Here is a 19,929-nt window from a genome sequence, read left to right as displayed (position 1 = left end):
TGAGATGCTGTGAGATTTTTCTTTCTTCAGTAATAGGTTTGTAAACTTGTTTGTTTGCTGTTTTGTGTTTTGACTGAATTTGAACAACAGATAAAAAGATTAAAAAAAAAAAAAAAGAAACAAAAAAACTTTATGTATTCTCCTGTTTAAAAAAAAAAAAAAAAGGAGATGAGCCCTACCCCCAACTAAGGCATTGAGTTACTGTGCCAAAGTCACGCTTTTAACTTATCTGATTAATCTGATGAATTCATTTGATAATATATAACATTCAACGTTCCAGAAGTGTATCATCTCTTTTGATGCCATAAAATGCTAGGGAGTGCCAGTTTAGGGGCCTTAAACAAAACCGTGAACATTTTTTTTTTTTAATTGCTGTTTTTGGTAAATAGTGGGGCAATACTAGGTAATTATTTCTATACCCTCTAGCTGTAAGGTTTGATGGTTATTGAATGTGGAATTGGGAAGCATTACTTATATTCCAGAATTCCACACTAACAACTCCTCAGTTTCATTCTGCTCCTTGTGTTTTGGTAAACTCTGGTTCATTTAATTTAGTGAACACTGTCACTTTTTTGCTACCTCCCGGATCCAAGTGAAAAAAGAATTGTGAAAGGCAGAGGGGAAAGAATAGCTTTAGTGCAGAGAGAAGAATGTTTCCTTTCTGAGGTCCGAAGGTGTCATGTCCTCTAAATCTGGCTGTTTAATGGAAAATCCCGGTAGTGGTAGTAAAGACCAAAGAGGACAGATTTTGTGTCTTTGTCTTTTTATCTCTCTGTCTCTGCCAGTCAGATGACTGGGAAGACTGAATATGAATAATTGCATGTTATTAAGAAAGCCATTTTTGAAATTTTGGGGAATTTTGCTTCTTTTCTTCAAACAGAAAGGAGCAGATTTTACAAAAATTTCAGTGACTCATAAGTGATAAAATTAAAATAAACACAAAAATATTTTTATCACTTAAATTCAGGGTGAGCACTGAGTCAAATAATAAAATTGAAAACAAAGATCTTTGTAATCAATACATAGCAGTTATTCTTAGTGTCAAACTTCCATTAAAGGTTGAAGAAGAAAAGAAGCTCAAAAGTAGTGAAGTGGAGGTATCAGAGAACATATGTGATGCTGCTGATGAGAGTGGATTGTTTCAGCAGAGAAAGAGTGGAGGAAACAGCAACCAGGAGTTTCCTGCTATGCAGAATAAGGGTTCTGATAGGTAACCCTATATCAATATTTAACAGCACAGCCCTTGTTATGTTCCTATAAAATAATTTCTAACTTGAGCTAATGTTTGTGATGTACACATTTTATATTTTACTAGAGATATAGTTATTTTTAATACTCTTGTCCTTTAGCCTTATTACTAGAGTTCCTTTTTTAACATACCGCCATGTTACATATTAGAGTATTCTGGATTTGACTGCATATTTGCCTTAATCAGCGTGTTGTATATTTAAATTTGTTTTATCACTAATGAACATCCTTTCGTTTCAGTTTGAAGACTTCTTTCAGCATTTCTCATGAGGCGGGACTAGTGGTGATGAACTCCATCAGGTTTGCTTTGTTTGGGACAGTTTTTATTTCTCTTTCATTTCTGAAAGACAACTTTTCTGGAAAGAGTACTCTTGGCTGGCAGGTTTTTCTCTCCTAGCACTTTGAGTATGTCCATGGAGGGAGGCCAAATTGCTGATGGTGGCGGGAGAACCGATGAGGCATCAGTCTTTCAGCTGTGATGCTGCTGTCGCCGCATCATATGGATGGTTTAAAAGTGAGCTTTCCTCCCCTGGCCAAATATTTCCTTGGTTTCTTCTTTCGTGGTATATGTGCCTCATGTCTTTTAAAATACTACCTAAGTTAAGAGTGGCTTTTTTTTTTTTCTGTGAATTCTCTTTTTCATTTATTTTTGGCTGTGCTGGATCTTTGCCACAGCAGTGCTTGGGCTTCTCAGTGTGGTGGCTTCTCTGGATGCTGAGCGTGGGCTCTAGGGTGCTGGTTTCAGTAGCTGTGGAGCACGGTTTAGTTGCACCATGGCATGCAGAATCTTCCCTGACCAAGAATGGAACACTTTCCTCCTTTATTGGTAGGTGAACTCCTAAGCACTGGACCACCAGGGAAGTCCTTAAATTCACCATTATTATATTTAGAAGCAAAACAAAAAATATAGTGTAAATCTACTTATGACTTCCATGTTTAAAAGTCAAGGTGCTTAGCCAGTGGACTCCAGGTTTTCAGTGTGGCCCTTGAGGTTTTTCTCAATGTCTTTCCAGATGCATCTCTCTACTGTCTTGCATGTATTTTGTGCTCTTCCTTCCAGGTTCCTCAGAAACAAGCCAGATGCCCTGTGCTTGATGGTTGTGCTCACATTAGAATCTCCAAGTAGAATGATTTTCTCCCTTTTCTGTTTCTCATGACCTCCTCTCTTCACTTCTTCTGCAAATCCTTCCTTATTTCACTTATCACTTTCATATGTCAAGTTTTATATATCATATTGTATCATAATCATATCTGTGTTTGAAGGAAGAATTTGTTTTCTTGCATATGGTTGGTACTCTATAACTGTCTTGTGAATTAATAAATGACTTAAGATGGGTAAGAGTTGGAATTTTATAAGAATTGGTTGTTTTTTATTCTTTATCAGTTGAATTATTGGAAAACACTGGCTTTTTTTGTGGACTTTTTAAAGTAGCGATCCTGGTGTGCATAGGAAGGAAGTAAAGAAAAAGCACGATGACAAATGGACACTGGAAGAACGTGTGATTGCACCAATATTTGAAAAGACCGATTCACTGACTAGTGGTCTGCTGCATGTGAATGATGATGGCATTTTAAGGGAAGTGGATCAGGGTGATGACAGGTACATTCTCCAGATTCCTTGCTTGTAGGGGAAGATATATTAGCACTGAATACTTCTTCTGGAAATAGAGCAGCATTATACAGTGCTCAGGCCAAGACAAGAGATTGCTCAACTCTAGTGAACAAACACTGCTGAAAGGTTAAGGTGAGGACCAGTGCCTTTGGCTGGAAGTCATTTCAGTAAATAGTCCCCTTGGAAGCTGGACTGTAATGAATACATGTAAACATTCAGTAGGGAATGTTATTGGGACAGGCAATGAAGAACTGGATGGTAACTGAAGAGGAATGTGGAGTTCACAGGTGTTACTTGTTTTATGTTAAGAAGGGAGCTTTTAGAGTATGTATGCTATTGGAGGGAGAAGGCAATGGCAACCCACTCCAGTACTCTTGCCTGGCAAATCCCATGGAGGGAGGAGCCTGGTGGGCTGCAGTCCATGGGGTCCTTAAAGTCGGACACGACTGAGCGACTTCACTTTCACTTTTCACTTTCATGCATTGGAGAATGAAATGGCAACCCACTCCAGTGTTCTTGCCTGGAGAATCCCAGGGACAGGGGAACCTGGTGGGCTGCTGTCTATGGGGTAACACAGAGTCGGACACGACTGAAGTGACTTAGCAGTAGCAGCAGCATGCTATTGGAAATGAGCCAGCAGATGGCATATTTATTTAGTTTAGTCTTGTTTGCATTTCCAATACTAGAAAGCTTATTGATTGTATGACATTATCTTTAAACTATTACAGTGAACTAATTGTACATACTACTTCTATTCATGTATAGTTTTATGGTAAGGGCTTGTTCATTGGTTCTGAAGTGTAATATTTCTATGTAATGGAATATTCAGATGATTGCTTAAATTAATTCTATCATATATAGATTTTCAAAAATTACATAATTGTGAATTTACAAACACTTAGGCTATACTGAATAGGATATAGTCATTCCTTGATAATTCTAATTGATAGTAACATGATGAGTAGCTATGATTTTGTAAGGTGCTCTGAAACATCAGAGAAGGCAATGGAACCCCACTCCAGTACTCTTGCCTGGAAAATCCCATGGATGGAGGAGCCCGGTGGGCTGCTGTCATGGGGTCGCTAAAAGTCGGACATGACTGAGCGACTTCACTTTCATGCATTGGAGAAGGAAATGGCAACCCACTCCAGTGTTCTTGCCTGGAGGATCCCAGGGACGGGGGAGCCTGCTGGGCTGCAGTCTATGGGGTCACACAGAGTCGGACACGACTGAAGTGACTTAGCAGTAGCAGCAGTTGAAACATCACATCATATTAACTTCATAGTTGTATATAGATTCCAGGGAAAAGGGGAATATTTTATTTATATTCAATAGAAAAACATTATTAGCATTCTTTCACAAATTGCTGATATATTTTCTGTGTCCTTTAATGCTGCTCTTATTTATTTCTGCATCCTTTATAGACAATTACTTGCCAATGCAGAGTTTATATAAAAAAGTAAAGTTTAGGTATTGTTTGTATTTTTGAATATTTAATATTAGCCAGAAAAGAATCATTTGTTCTTTTAGGCCTGCAAGGTAAACACCATATGAAAAGAAGAAGGTATAGTAAAAAAAAAAAAAAATGAACTGTCAAAAATATTATCCTTGTTGAAAATACTTTGCCAAAGGAATAATGGTAAAATAGAAAATCTTCCTTTGTTGTAGAGAAGTTTACTTTGAATACATCATTTAGAAACACTGTTGATAAAGTTATCCTTTTGATAAAAATCTCTTCTTTTAAGAAATGTCTGTTTTTGTTTTGATACAGAGATTTATCACCTCTGTACACTTGGTGTATTTATACATATTTTAAGCACATTGTGAAACAGTATTGTTTACGTGTAGGTCAAATAACAAATTAATTACGTGAACAAACTGGATGACTTAACTCAGTCATCCGAGACTATTTCTGAGGATGGTGACGTGCTTTACTCTACGAATTCCATGTTCCAAGTAGAACCTCTCAACATGGGGTATAAAAGTAGGACCACAGTGTAAATGTTAATGGAAAGCCTGTCTGTGTATAGAGTAGTGATATATGCACACCTTGTCAGTACTGCTCTAGAGCCAGGGATATGCTACAGTGCTGTGCATCTCAGAAGTTTGTTTTGCATTAAAAGGACATGAAAGTGAGAGTATACTCTGAGCCACAGGCCTATGATACTCTCACTCACTGTACCTTCTGTTGACTCTTCTTCTTTCCTGTGCCTTCACCCATGGTCAGGCCAGCATTATTTTCCTCCTAGAGTAACTGAAATAATCTCAGGACTTCTTTCCCTGCCACTCCACCTGGCAGAACCTCGGTCTGCACAGCAACTGTAATTATTGCCTATTTTTAAACATTCAGGTCTCATCATGCTACCCTCTTGCTTCAAGCCCAACTGTTGCTTCTCTTTGCTATGTGGTTAAAGGTCACAATTGTGTGGTTCCATCTGGTTTTAGTTTTCACCCTTCTTTCTACATGAATTCTAGAATCAGCTTGTCAGTTCCCTAAAATGTCTGCTGGTCTTGACCTTTTCATTTTCCTTCAGTTCAAAATACTTTGTACTTTCTCTTTTCATTACCTTTTTGATCCAAGGGTTATTTAGATCCATATGATTTAGTTTCCAAATATTGAGAGTTTTCCAGAGATCCTTCTGTGCTCTTGCTTCTCATGATTCATTAGATGCTTCCAGAGGGGCTCTGGGGCTAGGGCTGATTATTTCCTGCCTTGGAGGCAAGACCTTGCTGACTACCCTGTTCATTCTGCTGGTACCTAGGAATTTTCCAGCCTGGGTCATGAGAATAGATAGAATTCCTGGGATTGAGTGAGCACCAGTCACAGGTTCCTATAGTCTTTTCAGATGGTTTCTCCCTGGTCTCAGGTGGTTTCTCCCAGATGGGCTCTGTTCATTCCTCTGCTGAATACCCGAAGGGCTCCTCCTTAGATCTCCAGGGTCCTTTTTCTCTCTGTTCCACTCTCTCCTCTCCGTGGTTCTGATCTGTGATCTCTGCCCACTTTCACCACAGTTCACCAGACTGTCAGCTTCATCACCTCCTGTCAGGGAGTCTGGTTAATTCAGCTTCCATTCCTTCTCCCTGTGTTGGGGCCTGGAAATTCTCTCAAGGCAGTGAGCTGGGGCATTCCTTAGGCTAACCTCATGTGTTTCCAGGATCATTGTCTTTCATTCCCTGAAGTCCTTTGTCATGAAAATCATTGTTTAATGTATTTTGTCGGCGTTGTTTTTGCTTGCTCCCCTCAGGAAGGTAAATCAGTAGCTGTTCACCCTGTCTTGGTTAAAAACATAATGGCAGCTGGAGACTGTCCACAGGGTTGTTCTTCCTACTCTACTTACTACTTCCTGCTCATCCATTTCTCAGTGTGACATCTCTTCCCCAGGGAAATCTTTCTTGGACCCAGTCCACGCCAAGTTCTGTTATGTGATCATAGAACTCTCTTTTCTTAGAGCATCTATCTAAGTTCATAATTATTTTATTTGTCTTTGTATTCTACTAGACTTCAAGCTAAACAAGACCCAGGAGCATCTGTTTCATTTGTAGAGCTTTAGAATAATGTCTTTCACATTATAGACCCTTAATACTTGTTCAGTGCGTGGATGAGTGAACATGAAAGGCACAGTCCTTTATGCTCAAAAATTACTCATATAATTTTTTTTGTTTGTTTCTATCTTTGTTTTCTTCATCATGCAGATTCTGTTAGCTTGTTGAAAATTCAGGATACAATTCTTTTGCAGGAAAGATTAGTAGATTTTCAAAGAAGCCACTGTGAACTACTTAGAGGAGAATTTTACAGAAAGAAAAGTAAGGTTCATGGGCTACAAAAAGAGCTGTCAGAAACCAAAGAAGTAGAATTACAGTTAGAGCAACAAAAAGTGAAGTGGGAACAAGAGCTCAGCAGCTTGAGGTACTGTACACCTTGCTTTTAAAGAAATATTTGAACTATTGTTTCCTTTAATACTGCAGAGACATAGACATGTTGTAAGGACTAACTTATCCTCTAGGATTTTACAGGGGAGAAAGTGTTACTAGTATTGTGGAGTGTGAAATTCTTGGAGATAATATAGCAGGTTCTTAACAGTGAATGCTTCTAATAACTTAATGTACATTTTTCCAAATCATCATTTTCATGAGTATACAGAAGTCCACCATAATGGAAACCCCATTAAATATTTACCAAATTGACTTTCAGTTGTTTTTCACTTTTCTGTATTCTATTTAATACTGCAAGGAACACCTTTTCTATAAATTCATTTCTACCTTTCTAATTATTTTAAATGCATTTTCTTTAATAATATCCTATAATTTGGTCAAAGTATGAGAACTTAAAAATGGTCTGTGATCTATATTTCTAAACTATTCTTAGGAAAGTTTATATTACTTTACACTCCCACCCACAGATTTATGAAGTAGCCATTTTTCTCAAGAGAAGATGAAAACAAAATTTATGCAGTTTTATTCTTAACCCTCTGTCTTAAAACAGTGACCATTATATTGTATTCCCCCCAAATTTACTATTTTAAACATTGTGAAGAGGGAACGAAAGTTATTGCAACAGTGAATAACCTCATGATTTTCTAAGAAGAGTTTTAAATTTTGCAGATTCACCTTAAAGCAAGAAGAAGAGAACAGAAGAAATACCAAGATGTTGCATGAAAAAATGAGGGAGCATTTAAGAAGAAAAGAAGACGATATAGTAAAGAAGTTGAAGTGAAACAGTACCTAGAACTCACTTTCCAAGCAGTAGAAGTGAAAGTGAAGACTGAGAGAAATAATCTGAATCAGGTAGAGTAATCTTTGGTGGAAATTTCAAATATGATTTTATCAATATTATTTATAATATCCCCTTTAAAAAAATATCATTTATTTAGTGTCATTTTGTTTAGTGTTATGGGAAATTTTAGGTAAATTGTTAAAAACAAAAGAAAAGAAATTCAAAGTTCCCAAAGTAACAAGGCCGGAAATAAGAATTGCATGATCCTGACGTGCTAGGTGCACTTTTTCGAGCAGAGGGATGAAGAGGTCACAGCAATAGCTCACACAATAGATCTTGAGAAACTACAGGGTTGAGAATGGTGTAGAAACCGGAGGTTAAGCTCTCAGCCCACCTCAGGCAACCGATCCTTCAGCCTTGACAGACCATTCGTGAGTGAATAGGTCTAGAAGAGAAGGGTTGCTGGGAGGGACCATCGTGCCTAATTTTACATCAAGTTGCCTCTGGTCTTCAATCCGGCAGGTGGCTGAGGGTCGTGGACCCCCCTCCCTCTGTGCCCATCAGCCCTCCAGTCCACCTGCCCCATGAACAGCTCAGAACAGGCTCCAGCTTTCTCAGCTGTGTTCTCCCTCACAGCAGAGTAATCAAGGACAGGTGTTAACTGGCATCCTTGAAAGGTGCAGGAATTTTTTTTCCAGCAGTTGGTAGAAACCAGACATTCTTGAAGTTGATTGTCCTTCCTTTGGCAGAGTTCTCGAGTGGCATCTCACAGCAGAGGAATTTGCTTCCACACCCGATGTCCCTCTCAAACATGGACTGGGTCCCATCCCCAAGGTCCTAGCAACAGATCTCCCACAATAAAACGTCTCGGGAAGAGCTCGGGAAAGTAGTATTTTTAATTCAAATCCATTTGTCTAGAGCAGTCAGGTGGTGACATACGATGGCATCATCCAAGGAGAGGCCTTTAATATTTCCATAGGAATCAATCTCAAAATTTTTGTGACTATCTCAGAGGAGCCGGCACCCTGATTGTGATTTAGGCAAGGAAGACCATGTGTGGTCTACCAAGTCCCTCTGCTTTGGAGTGAAGGTGTCAGTCACTCCACGCACATCATCACCTTCAGTGTCTGAATCAGAGTTCATTCTTGGCTCCACTGTCATTTCTTTAACCAATACCCTGTCAACGATCTTTTCACATCATTTACTGTTTTTCATTTTGTAAAAACTATGACATCAGTTGTAAAAACACTTTTGAACACTTTAAAAATTCGTTTCTTCAGAATAAACTTATAAAAGTGCCTCCCCCACACCAAGTTGGGGAGGAGGGGGGACTCGTGCTACCAATTAAAGATATTCTGGGTTTTGGTAATGATTTCACTTCCTTGATTGATCATTAGGTTAGTTTATCACTTTCCCTAATGGTAAAGAGGTAACTATAGGCAGTTCAGAGACCACATTTTGGGTGTGATTCTTCTACTTGTGAGAAAATGAGCACTCTGCTCTGTGAGTGTCCTATTTCAGTACAAGGAACTTTTGAAAACAGTGATAGATATGACATAATATATATTTAGTGATAGTTATTAAGTGTTTTTCATTGTATTTTCCCCATTTTACTATTTTAAACATTATGGAGAGATAATGAAAGTTATTGCAGCAGCAAATAATCTTATAGTTTTCTAAGAGCTTTCTAAATTTTAGCTTATTTACCATTAGTGTATGTACCATGAATGAAATAGGAAGCTTATTTTGTATTGATATGTTTGTACTAGAGACATGTGGTTTGATGTAAGAAGACTAGTAGAGTCCAAAGACCTGGAGAAAGGCTGCAGCTTACTCATATTTTTAACTTTTTCCTTTCCAGAATCGTTACAGCTAATGAGTTAATTAATGTTTGTAGAAGTGCCTAGTACAGTTGTCAATAGGTATAATTCTTGTAATTGCCTATTAAAATGTTAGAAGGTAGCATATTCTCAAGGAAAAACTTTTGTACAAAATTTAGTCTATTTATAAAGAGTTAAGGCTCTTACTGTGAAGTAGATTTATAGAATGTATCAAATGTAGTGTTTATAAACCTAGAAAGTGGTGTTGTTTATTGAATTATAGTTAATTAGCAATATTCTGTTAGTTTCAGGTATACAGCACAGTGATTCAGATATATATGTATATGTGTGTGTATATTATATAAATGGGGCTTCCCTGTTGGCTCAGACTGTAAAGAATCTGCCTGCAATGCAGGAGACCTGGGTTCAGTCCTTGGGTTTGGAAGATCCCCTGGAGAAGGTGGAGAAGGCAATGGCACCCCACTCCAGTACTCTTGCCTGGCAAATCCCGTGGACGGAGGAGCCTGGTAGGCTGCAGTCCATGGGGTTGCTAAGAGTCAGACACGACCGAGCGACTTCACTTTCACTTTTCACTTTCATGCATTCGAGAAGGAAAAGACAACCCACTCCAGTGTTCTTGCCTGGAGAACCCCAGGGATGGGAGAGCCTGTTGGGCTAAAGTCTAAGGAGTCGCACAGAGTCAGACACAACTGAAGCAACTTAGCAGCAGTAGCAGCAGCAGCCTGGAGAAGGAAATGGCTACCCATTCCTCTATTCTTGCCTGGGAAATTCCATGGACAGAGGAGCCTGGCAGGCTATATTCTATGGGGTCCCAAAGAGTTGGACATGACTGAGTGACTAATACACATACACACTCACTCACACATATCTTTGTCTGACTTACGTCACTTAGGGTGATAATGTCTAGGTCCGTCCCTGTTGCTGCAAATAGCATTATTTCATTCTGTTTTATGGCTTACTAGTTTTCCATTATATAAATATTCCACATCAGATGCAATTTTTAAGTGTAGTCAGATCTATGAATCTTTTATTTTAAGCCTTCTGGGTTTGTTGTAGTTCAGAGAGAAGCCTTTCCAGTTCTGAGCTTCTTGAAAAGTCTCTTGGGATTTCTTTTTGACTTTCGTGGATTCATTGTCTTCCATTAAATTTTTGAACCTTTGGGAATTTATGCTTGTATAAAGTCTGAGATTTGTATTGAACCTTATTTTTTTCCTGTTGGAGACACACTTGGTGCAGTCTTCTCATTGTATAAACATACAAGTTAGTCTTTCATTTCAGAAGAAATCATGGAATGTCAGTTTACTGAGTACTAGCTAAACATCTCCTTTGTTTCACTTAGGTTTATGATAGTTGTGAAGAAACAAAAGACCTGTTGCACAAAAAGCACATGTTGCAAGAGGAAATTGCCATGCTAAGACTGGAGATAGATGCACTGAAAAATCAGCACCAGGAAAAGGAAGAGAACTATTTTGAGGACATTGACATTCTCAAAGTAAAGAATAATGATCTTCAAAAGGCAATAAAACTGAATGAGGAAATGTTAACAAAGACTATATCCTACTATACAGGCCAGCTTAATGCTCAGACAGCTGAGAATACAGTGCTAAACTCTAAGCTGGAGAATGAAAAAGAAAGCAAACAAAGACTGGAAACGGAAGTAAAATCCTACCGTTCTAGACTGGCTGCTGCCTTACATGATCATGATCAAGGTCAGACATCAAAAAGAGATCTGGAACTTGCCTTCTGGAGAGCAAGAGACGACTGGTTATGTTTGCGGGAAAAAATGAAGTATGATGTGGCTAATCTAAAAGATAACATCAAGATGCTTTCCCAGCAACCACCTACAGTGGAAAGTATATTCAATAAGCTGAAAATCAAGCTGCATCACATGAGAGATGATCTTAGAGAAAAGACTTTGATGTTAGAATGTGTCCAGAGAGATCTAAGCCAATCAAAGTGTCAAAAGCAGGAAATTGAACACATGTATCAGAATGAACAAAGCAAAGTGAATACATACCTTGGAAAGCAGGAGTCCTTAGAGGATAGATTATCTCAACTCCAGAGTGAAAACATGTTGCTCTGACAGCAACTGGGTAATGCATGAAACAGAGCCAACAGTAAAGAGAAGACGGTCATTAGCATCCAAGACCAGTTTGAGCAGATCATGAGAAAACTTCAGGCTGAATGTGAGAAACAAGGTCTGATGCTCAAGAAAAGAAACAAGGAGTTAATCAAGGAATGGAGTCATTTAAAAGAGAGAATGTATTGGTACGAAAATAAGAAAGCAGAAGGAGAAATGAGTATCCAGAAGGAGAAATAATTCTCAGACTTCCTGAAAAAAGTTCAAAGTGATTCTTCATTCTGGCTAAGTGTTGAATCTGCTACTGCTGCTGCTGCTAAGTCACTTCAGTCGTGTCCGACTCTGTGTGACCCCATAGATGGCAGCCCACCAGGCTCCCCTGTCCCTGGGATTCTCCAGGCAAGAACACTGGAGTGGGTTGCCATTTCCTTCTCCAATGCATGAAAGTGAAAAGTGAAAGTGAAGTTGCTCAGTTGTGTCTGACTCTTAGCGACCCCATGGACTGCAGCCTACCAGGCTCCTCCATCCATGGGATTTTCCAGGCAAGAGTACTGGAGTGGGGTGCCATTGCCTTCTCCGAAGTGTTGAATCTAGTTGAATACAAAAATACACAGGCTGTGAATCTATGGCCTCTCAACCAGCCTAAAAGCATACCTTGTATCCAGCAAATAAAAATTAGACCGAAGAAATCCTTTACTTTGAGTAGGGACATCGTGTCATTTATGAAATATTAAGAGATTTAGTTCTAAATTGTTAACATAGACAGGTACTGGTAATTTACTCTTTATTAAGGTAATAATTTTAATCTTTATGTTACCACATTTCAGTATCATGACAAAGAAGATAAATGAAATGCTCAAACCTGAAATAAAAATTTTGAAATGAAGCTTCAGTTACCTGGATTATCTTGATAGTCAATTCCAGATTTCCCAGAGGCTGTATTTTATATATCGTACTTTGGCTTCAGTAGCTTATCATAGCTTTTTGTTATATTTGTTGGTACAATTTTATTTTTATTCAAGTCAGTTTGAGTTAATATGGGAAACACTTTAGCCTTGAATAATTTATTCTTTAAGCCTCCCGACTCTTCAAATGCATCTACTTATCATTAAATCATAATTTGGGACTCAGGTGTTGAGTTTTAGCAAAACTATTCTTGATTTAATTTTCCCACTGGTATTTATGATTTACTTAACATTTTTACAAACAATTTCCTCATAATTCTCATTTCAAGTATCAATTACTATCATTTGAATACAAGGTGGTCCTCTAAAAATGAAGGATGGTAGGATTCGTGAGCAGCAGGAATGGAGTGAGTCAGGGAGAGGGTTGTAGGATCTGCAATCTGGAAGCAGGTAGAGGCCAGGTTATCAAGGCTCCTTGAAGGCCATGGGACCAACCTCATTTTTTAGATTGCATTTTTCTTTTATATTTGAATAATCATGATGGTGTGATCACTGACCTATAGCCAGACATCCTGGAATGTGAAGTCAAGTGGGCCTTACAAAGCATCACTATGAACAAAGCTAGTGGAGGTGATGGAATTCCAGTTGAGCTCTTTCAAATCCTGAAAGATGATGCTGTGAAACTGTGGCACTCAATTTGCCAGCAAATATGGAAAACTCAGCAGTGGCCACTGGACTGGAAAAGGTCAATTTTCATTCCAATCCCAAAGAAAGGCAATGACAAAGAATGCTCAAACTACCACACAATTGCACTTATCTCACATGCTAGTAAAGAAATGCTTAAAATTCTCCAAGACAGGCTTCAGCAATACATGAACCGTGAACTTCCTGATGTTCAAGCTGATTTTAGAAAAGGCAGAGGAACCAGAGATCAAATTTCCAACATCCACTGGATCATGGAAAAAGCAAGAGAATTCCAGAAAAACACCTATTTCTGCTTTATTGATTATGCCAAAACCTTTGACTGTGTGGATCACAATAAACTGTGGAAAATTCTGAAAGAGATGGGAATACCAGACCACCTGACCTGCCTCTTGAGAAATGTGTATGCAGGTCAGGAAGCAACAGTTAGAACTGGACATGGAACAACAGACTGGTTCCAAACAGGAAAAGGAGTACGTCAAGGCTGTATATTGTCACCCTGCTTATTTAACTTATATGCAGAGTACATCATGAGAAACACTGGGCTGGAGGAAGCACAAGCGGGAATCAAGATTGCCGGGAGAAATATCAATAACCTCAGATACGCAGATGACAACACCCTTATGGCAGAAAGTGAAGAAGAACTAAAAAGCCTCTTGATGAAAGTGAAAGTGGAGAGTGAAAAAGTTGGATTAAAGCTCAACATTCAGAAAACGAAGATCATGGCATCTGGTCCCATCACTTCGTGGGAAATAGATGGGGAAACAGTGGAAACAATAAAGTCAGACTTTATTTTTTGGGGCTCCAAAATCACTGCAGATGGTGACTGCAGCCATGAAATTAAAAGACGCTTACTCCTTGGAAGGAAGGTTATGACCAACCTAGATAGCATATTCAAAAGCAGAGACATTACTTTGCCAACAAAGGTCTGTCTAGTCAAGGCTATGGTTTTTCCTGTGGTCATGTATGGATGTGAGAGTTGGACTGTGAAGAAGGCTGAGCATGGAAGAATTTATGCTTTTGAACTGTGGTGTGGATGAAGACTCTTGAGAGTCCCTTGGACTGCAAGGAGATCCAACCAGTCCATTCTGAAGGAGATGAGCCCTGGGATTTCTTTGGAAGGAATGATGCTAAAGCTGAAGCTCCAGTACTTTGGCCACCTCATGTGAAGAGTTGACTCATTGGAAAAGACTCTGATGCTGGGAGGGATTGGGGGCAGGAGGAGAAAGGGACGACAGAGGATGAGATGGCTGGATGGCATCACTGACTCAATGGACGTGAGTCTGATTGAACTCTGGGAGTTGATGATGGACAGGGAGGCCTGGTGTGCTGCAATTCATGGGGTTGCAAAGAGTTGGACATGATTGAGCGACTGAACTGAACTGAACTGATGGTTGATTATAATTTTGTGTTAGTTTCAGATGTACAGCAAGTTGATTCAGTTACTTGTACACTATATCCATTATTTTTCAGTTCCTTTTCCCAGGTAGGTGACTACAAAATATTGAGGAAAGCGGTTAGCTAAGGGCAAAGGTGGGGAGGAGTGATAAATTAGGAGTTTGGGATTAATATAGACACACTACTATATATAAAATAGATAAGCCACAAGGGAATGGCTTCATTTTTCTGCTGAGGTAGGAATCTATTGGAAAGATCTGAGCAACGGTTGGAATATGTGAAGATCTCTGAGTTAATCAAAGCTTCTAATAAAAAAGGAAAGGAAAATATTTCCACATTGTTTCCATAGTGTGGAATTTTCCATCACTTTTCCCACCTACACAATCATTTCTTTCTGGACGTGAGGTGGTGAAGCTCTGCAGATTTATTGGGAGGGGCAAGGTGTGGACAGTGGGGCCACATCCTTTGTCTGAGTAACTTAATATCAGGAAGGCTGGAGGGTGGCCCCTTCTGTGTCTATAACCAGAGTCAGTGAGGAGGAAAAAGAAGATGAGTTGCTGTCTGTGGTGATGGTTTTCAAAGTCCATATGTTGGAGTTACCTATTATTAACATAACATAATAGTAAAGTGGTTTGATAAACTCAGTGAGAGAGCATCTTATTAGGCAGTTTTGAGACAACTTCAACAGGAACTGGATGACGCTGTAAAAAAGCAGTCTATGTTGGAGGCTTAACTGAAAGTCATGTCATGTTATTGTGCTAAGTTTTTGTGCTGAGGCTCAGGATTTGAAGAACAATTGTAAACTACTACAACTACGTCAACTCACAAGTCAGGTATGTATGAAATTGAACGTGTTAACAGTTAATATGTAGGATAAAGTGTTTTAGGACGCTCATTTTCATGGTCAGCTTTCTTCTGTATTTTTGTTACAAGTAACTTACTATAATTTTCTTATCTTTATAATGTACTCGTTCCTTAAACTCTGACTTTCAGCCTACCATTTGCATTATATTACTTTTTCCTTATATTATTTATCCTTAGGAAAGTTGAGAATTGTGCCTCATTATTCACACAAGTTGAGAGCCTTTTTTTCCTTTGAAACAATACTTTTAAAAGTGATAGCTGTATTACCATGATGAGGCAAGCCAGATTAAAATCAGAGGATAATATAAATTTAATGGAATATTCAGAAAATTATCATTTCTCATCTTTCCTTTTGTGAATGGCTGTAGAGTTCTGTATATATTTATTTCATGGATTTCAGAATAACTTGTGCAGAAAGGGTATTATACAAACCAGTTGAAGTTTAGGCATTGCCTTCTTTCCTTTTCATTTTAAGGATATTGTAAAAGCATGGAGGTACACCCACTCAACATGTGTAGTTCAGTATCTCTTAGGCTAGAGAGGTGTAACCGGTGACTACAGTCAATTTTAGAGCATTTCCATCACCCACTAAAAGAAACCCTGCATCCTTTCGCCACCACTCATGGCTTCCCATCTCCCTCAGCCCCAGGCAACCCCCAGTCTAATATCTGTCTCTGTAGACAGGCCTGTCCTCGGTGTTTTATATAAATGGAATTAGCTTTGCTCATTTGATTTCATGTTTTCACAGTTCATCCATGTGATAACAAGTATCAGTTTTTCCATTTCTGTTGGTTGTCAACAGTAAGCTAAGCCATGTATCCATCATCACTTGATGGAACTTTGGGTTGTTTCTGCTTTGGGACTATTAATAATGCTGTTTTGAACATTGATTTCCATGATTCTGTGTGCACATGGTTTTATTTCCCTGTGGTTGGATCTTATCCTCAAAGTTAGCTGGCTGATTTCACCTTTTCTTGGCCCTTGCTCAGACTGTCATTTCTGTCTTTACAGTTTATTTTCCTCTTCGGTAGTCCTTCATTATTTGAGACCTGGAGCCCAGTCTCTCGTCCTTTGTGGAGCTTTTGTGACTGTCCAGCTCTTTGAGCCTTTTTACATCAGCGCTTGTTACCTAGTCTCTGAGGAAGAGTTTAGCCCCTAATTTTACACTGTTGACATTTCTTGCATGAGGGGGAATCTTGGCTAAGTATACATTGGTGTAATAGGGAATATTTATTGATATGCACATCACTTGTCTTGTATAAATGGACAGTAACAAAGGATTACAAGAATGAGACATTTTTTATTGTTGCTGTTCAGAAAAATGTGTGGATAATCTCTGTAAACTGTTAGGAAATGGGATTTCGTTAACTTTGCAAATAATTCTCTTTGGAATGCAATTCAAATTAGCAAAAATCTTAGTACTTCAGAAAAAGGCTTATGGGATTAGAATCCATATTTATAAGATTTATTAATTAGAGTCTTATTCTCACAGTCTTCTTTTGGGAGGGACTTATTAACTTAGCCCTAGATAACTCAGTACAGTATCCCTGAAACTTCTTTAAAATCCTGTGATATTAAAATGGGGGAGGAGTAACAGACATTCTACTAAGAGGTGACTTGTAGTCATTTTATGAAGAAAGATAGAAAAACATTATTGTAGAACAATAAAAGAGCGTAAAATCAAGTGCAATTGTTGTGTGACAAAGATGACAGTGAAGAACATATTTTGTGACTCTTGGTTTGAACTTCTTTCTTGATTCTCTAAGTAATCCCTAGTCCTACATTCTATAATACAGATATCGTCATACTTATTTGATCCTGAATTTGAGTTAGGCTGTGCTCAGTCCACTTTCTTCACTAGCAAACAGTATCTTATTATTCTTGAAGACTGATGATTTTCCAGCAGAGCTGGAAACTGCATCTTCAAAATGTCTGCACCTGGATGCAAAAAATCAAGTTTTTCAACAGAAGTTATTATCTATGAAACTAATGCAAAAGAAATGTAAAAACTAGGGAAGAAGAAAAAGAAGTTGGAGTAAGAAGTAGTGAACCTCAGAAGTCATATAGAAATGAATATGATAGAACACACTCAAGGAGAGCAATATCAGCAGGAGACTGAAGAAAGAGTGAGACAGGATCTTGTAGAGAAATGAAAAGAATGCAACCTATTTTTTCAGGTTAATTTGTTGATCTGTCATATGCTTGAATTCACTTTCACTGTACATTACATTTTAGATCTATACAGCTTACATGTTTTCTCTACCTCCCTTAGAGCAGTTAGTTTTGTTGATTTCTGGAAGGAAGGGAGGCACTTGTTTTCCCTTTAAATATTTCAGTTTCCATCACAGTTATCACTAAATTGATCTTTCAGAATGATTCTCACTAGAGAATCATTTTACTTATAAGACCATTTGGTAAAAAAACAAGGTCATTAGGAAGAAAAGAAAATATTGTGGTTTAAAACTGGTACCATCCTCTTGAATTATTCTTAAGTCATCTTGTTCAATTTTTAAAATTTTAAGTTGATCCTCTTATTCTGTGAATTATCAGATTATATAAGTACTACTATAACAGTGATTCCACTTTAATTTTATAATTCAGATTTAATTCACTTCACATTAATGATAATTGTTTTAAACTTCTGCTCTTTTTTTTTTTTTCCACCTTTAAAATCACTCTCTGAATCACTGACTCAAAAGTAAAGGGAACAAGTATAATTTTCAAGGTTAATGATTATTTTAAAAATGTTATCTTTTTCAATTTGCCTTAGACACAAGCTGAATTTCAACAGATGAAACTCAGAATTAAAGACTTGGAATCCGAACTGTCCAAAATGAAAAATTTGCAAGAAGATTCTAACAAAGCAGAGTTGGAAAAATATAAGCAACTCTACCTAGTAGAATGTGAAGTTAGAAAGTCATTGGAAGATAAACTAGAAAAGCAAGTCAAAACACAGAATCACAGAAACTAAATTTAGTTCATTAATTTGTCTCTGAAGCCTAATTTTTATAGAGTGGGGTACATGAGATGAGTAGGAAGTGAAAGCTAACTACATGGTCACTGCTAAGTGGACGCTTTAAGACAAATTATTAGTACTGTATCAAGTTTTTCCACACTATGTAAAGGCATACTTATGAAATAGGGGGAAATGAACACATGGGTTAAAGGCAGGATAAATCACAAAGTGGCTAAAAGTAATATAGTGACCTGACTGAGGGGTCTGGAGAATGGAAAGGGCAGATCCCACCTGCAGTGCCTAGTCCAAGTTTCCCCAACTATCTGAAAGCAGAGCACTCCTAGGAAGCCTTTCATAAGCCAAAGCAGCATAAAGCAAAGAAGCAGGTACCCAAGGACACATTCTGCTAGTTGATACATAAAATGAATATGCACAAGTGAAGCACAGGTGCTCCCAGACAGGGCTTTGGGGACTTGATGCTGAGATGTGGGGTGTGGCTTCTGGGGAAAGAGCTCAGTGGGGCCAGTCTCCCTGCTGGGGGAGTGCAATGCCTCTCACTGTAAAACCGTACACTGAACACTGTTTAGAGTTTTGGCTTTTTAAATGAGACCAGAAATTGTCTTCAGATTTTTTATTTCTCTATCATCAAAAACAGGTACTGACATAGGTCCTTCGTAGAAGTGAAGTAACCTAAAGTGAACTGTGGAAAAGCACGGGGTACTTGTAACTGATCCTGGGGCTGTTTTAGCTCTTTTCAGCCTCATCCTTTGACTTTCTCAGCCTCACTTCAGAATGTGGCTCTAAGTGATACCTCAGAGCCAAAAGCTTAATTTCTCCAAGGTCATGAGTGAAACATGTATACAAGGGTGGTGAAAGCAAATGCTTGAAAGTGGCTTTGTGGGATGGGGTGTTTCTTCATCCCTGAACTGTTTCCTGGAGGCAGGTGTGTCCCAGACGGCAGCAGGTGTCACTGTGAAGCCACCTCCTTTTCTCTCTGATGCCCTTTCTCTCCTCTCCCAACTGTGATTTGTTGATTGAGGAGCCCTAGACACATGTGTAGTTCTTTAGAACAAGGTTACAACTATCATTGTTTATAGGAGGTCTGCTCTGTGTTTTCAGTGTTCAAACAGTTTATTGGGAATTCCATTTACTATATGGCAACTTTAAAATGCAGATAATTTGGGGAAACATGAGTAAAGTTGGTGTTTTCCATCTTCCCCAGGACTCATGAGAAGCTGGCGGTGATCAGCACCAAACTTGAGGTGAAGAAAGAGCAGAACAGATCTTTACTCAGTCCTCTTAGCACGAGGCCAGTCCTGGAGCCCTGTTGTGTTGGAAATTTCAATAATCCTTTAGTGCTCAACGGAAATCCTACTCCAAGAGCAAACATAGGGTTTTCTACCTCAATTCCACGCCCTTCGAAAAACAGCATGGAGACTTACTTGACCGACATTAGTTCTATTATCTTTTGTTCATTGGGTTTCAGATTTCTGATATGAATGATCCTTGTTTTTAATTTGGTGAACTTATAAGTTGTTTATTTGACTTATGCACACTAAGTAAAAGCTGTCATTAACTGTGCTAATCAAGGAGACATTTAATGATTTTT

At 38.5% G+C, this 19,929-nt stretch overlaps 1 pseudogene; it reads left to right on the top strand.

Annotated features, from left to right (window-relative positions):
- Positions 1-2,721: 2,721 nt before the first annotated feature.
- Positions 2,722-15,420, top strand: LOC133234711 (ankyrin repeat domain-containing protein 26-like; annotated as a pseudogene).
- The last annotated feature ends 4,509 nt before the right edge of the window (positions 15,421-19,929 follow it).

This window comes from Bos javanicus, chromosome 21 (genome assembly GCF_032452875.1).
Source record: "Bos javanicus breed banteng chromosome 21, ARS-OSU_banteng_1.0, whole genome shotgun sequence".
Classification (NCBI taxonomy): Eukaryota; Metazoa; Chordata; class Mammalia; order Artiodactyla; family Bovidae; genus Bos; species Bos javanicus.
This window is presented reverse-complemented; position numbering and strand designations above follow the sequence as displayed.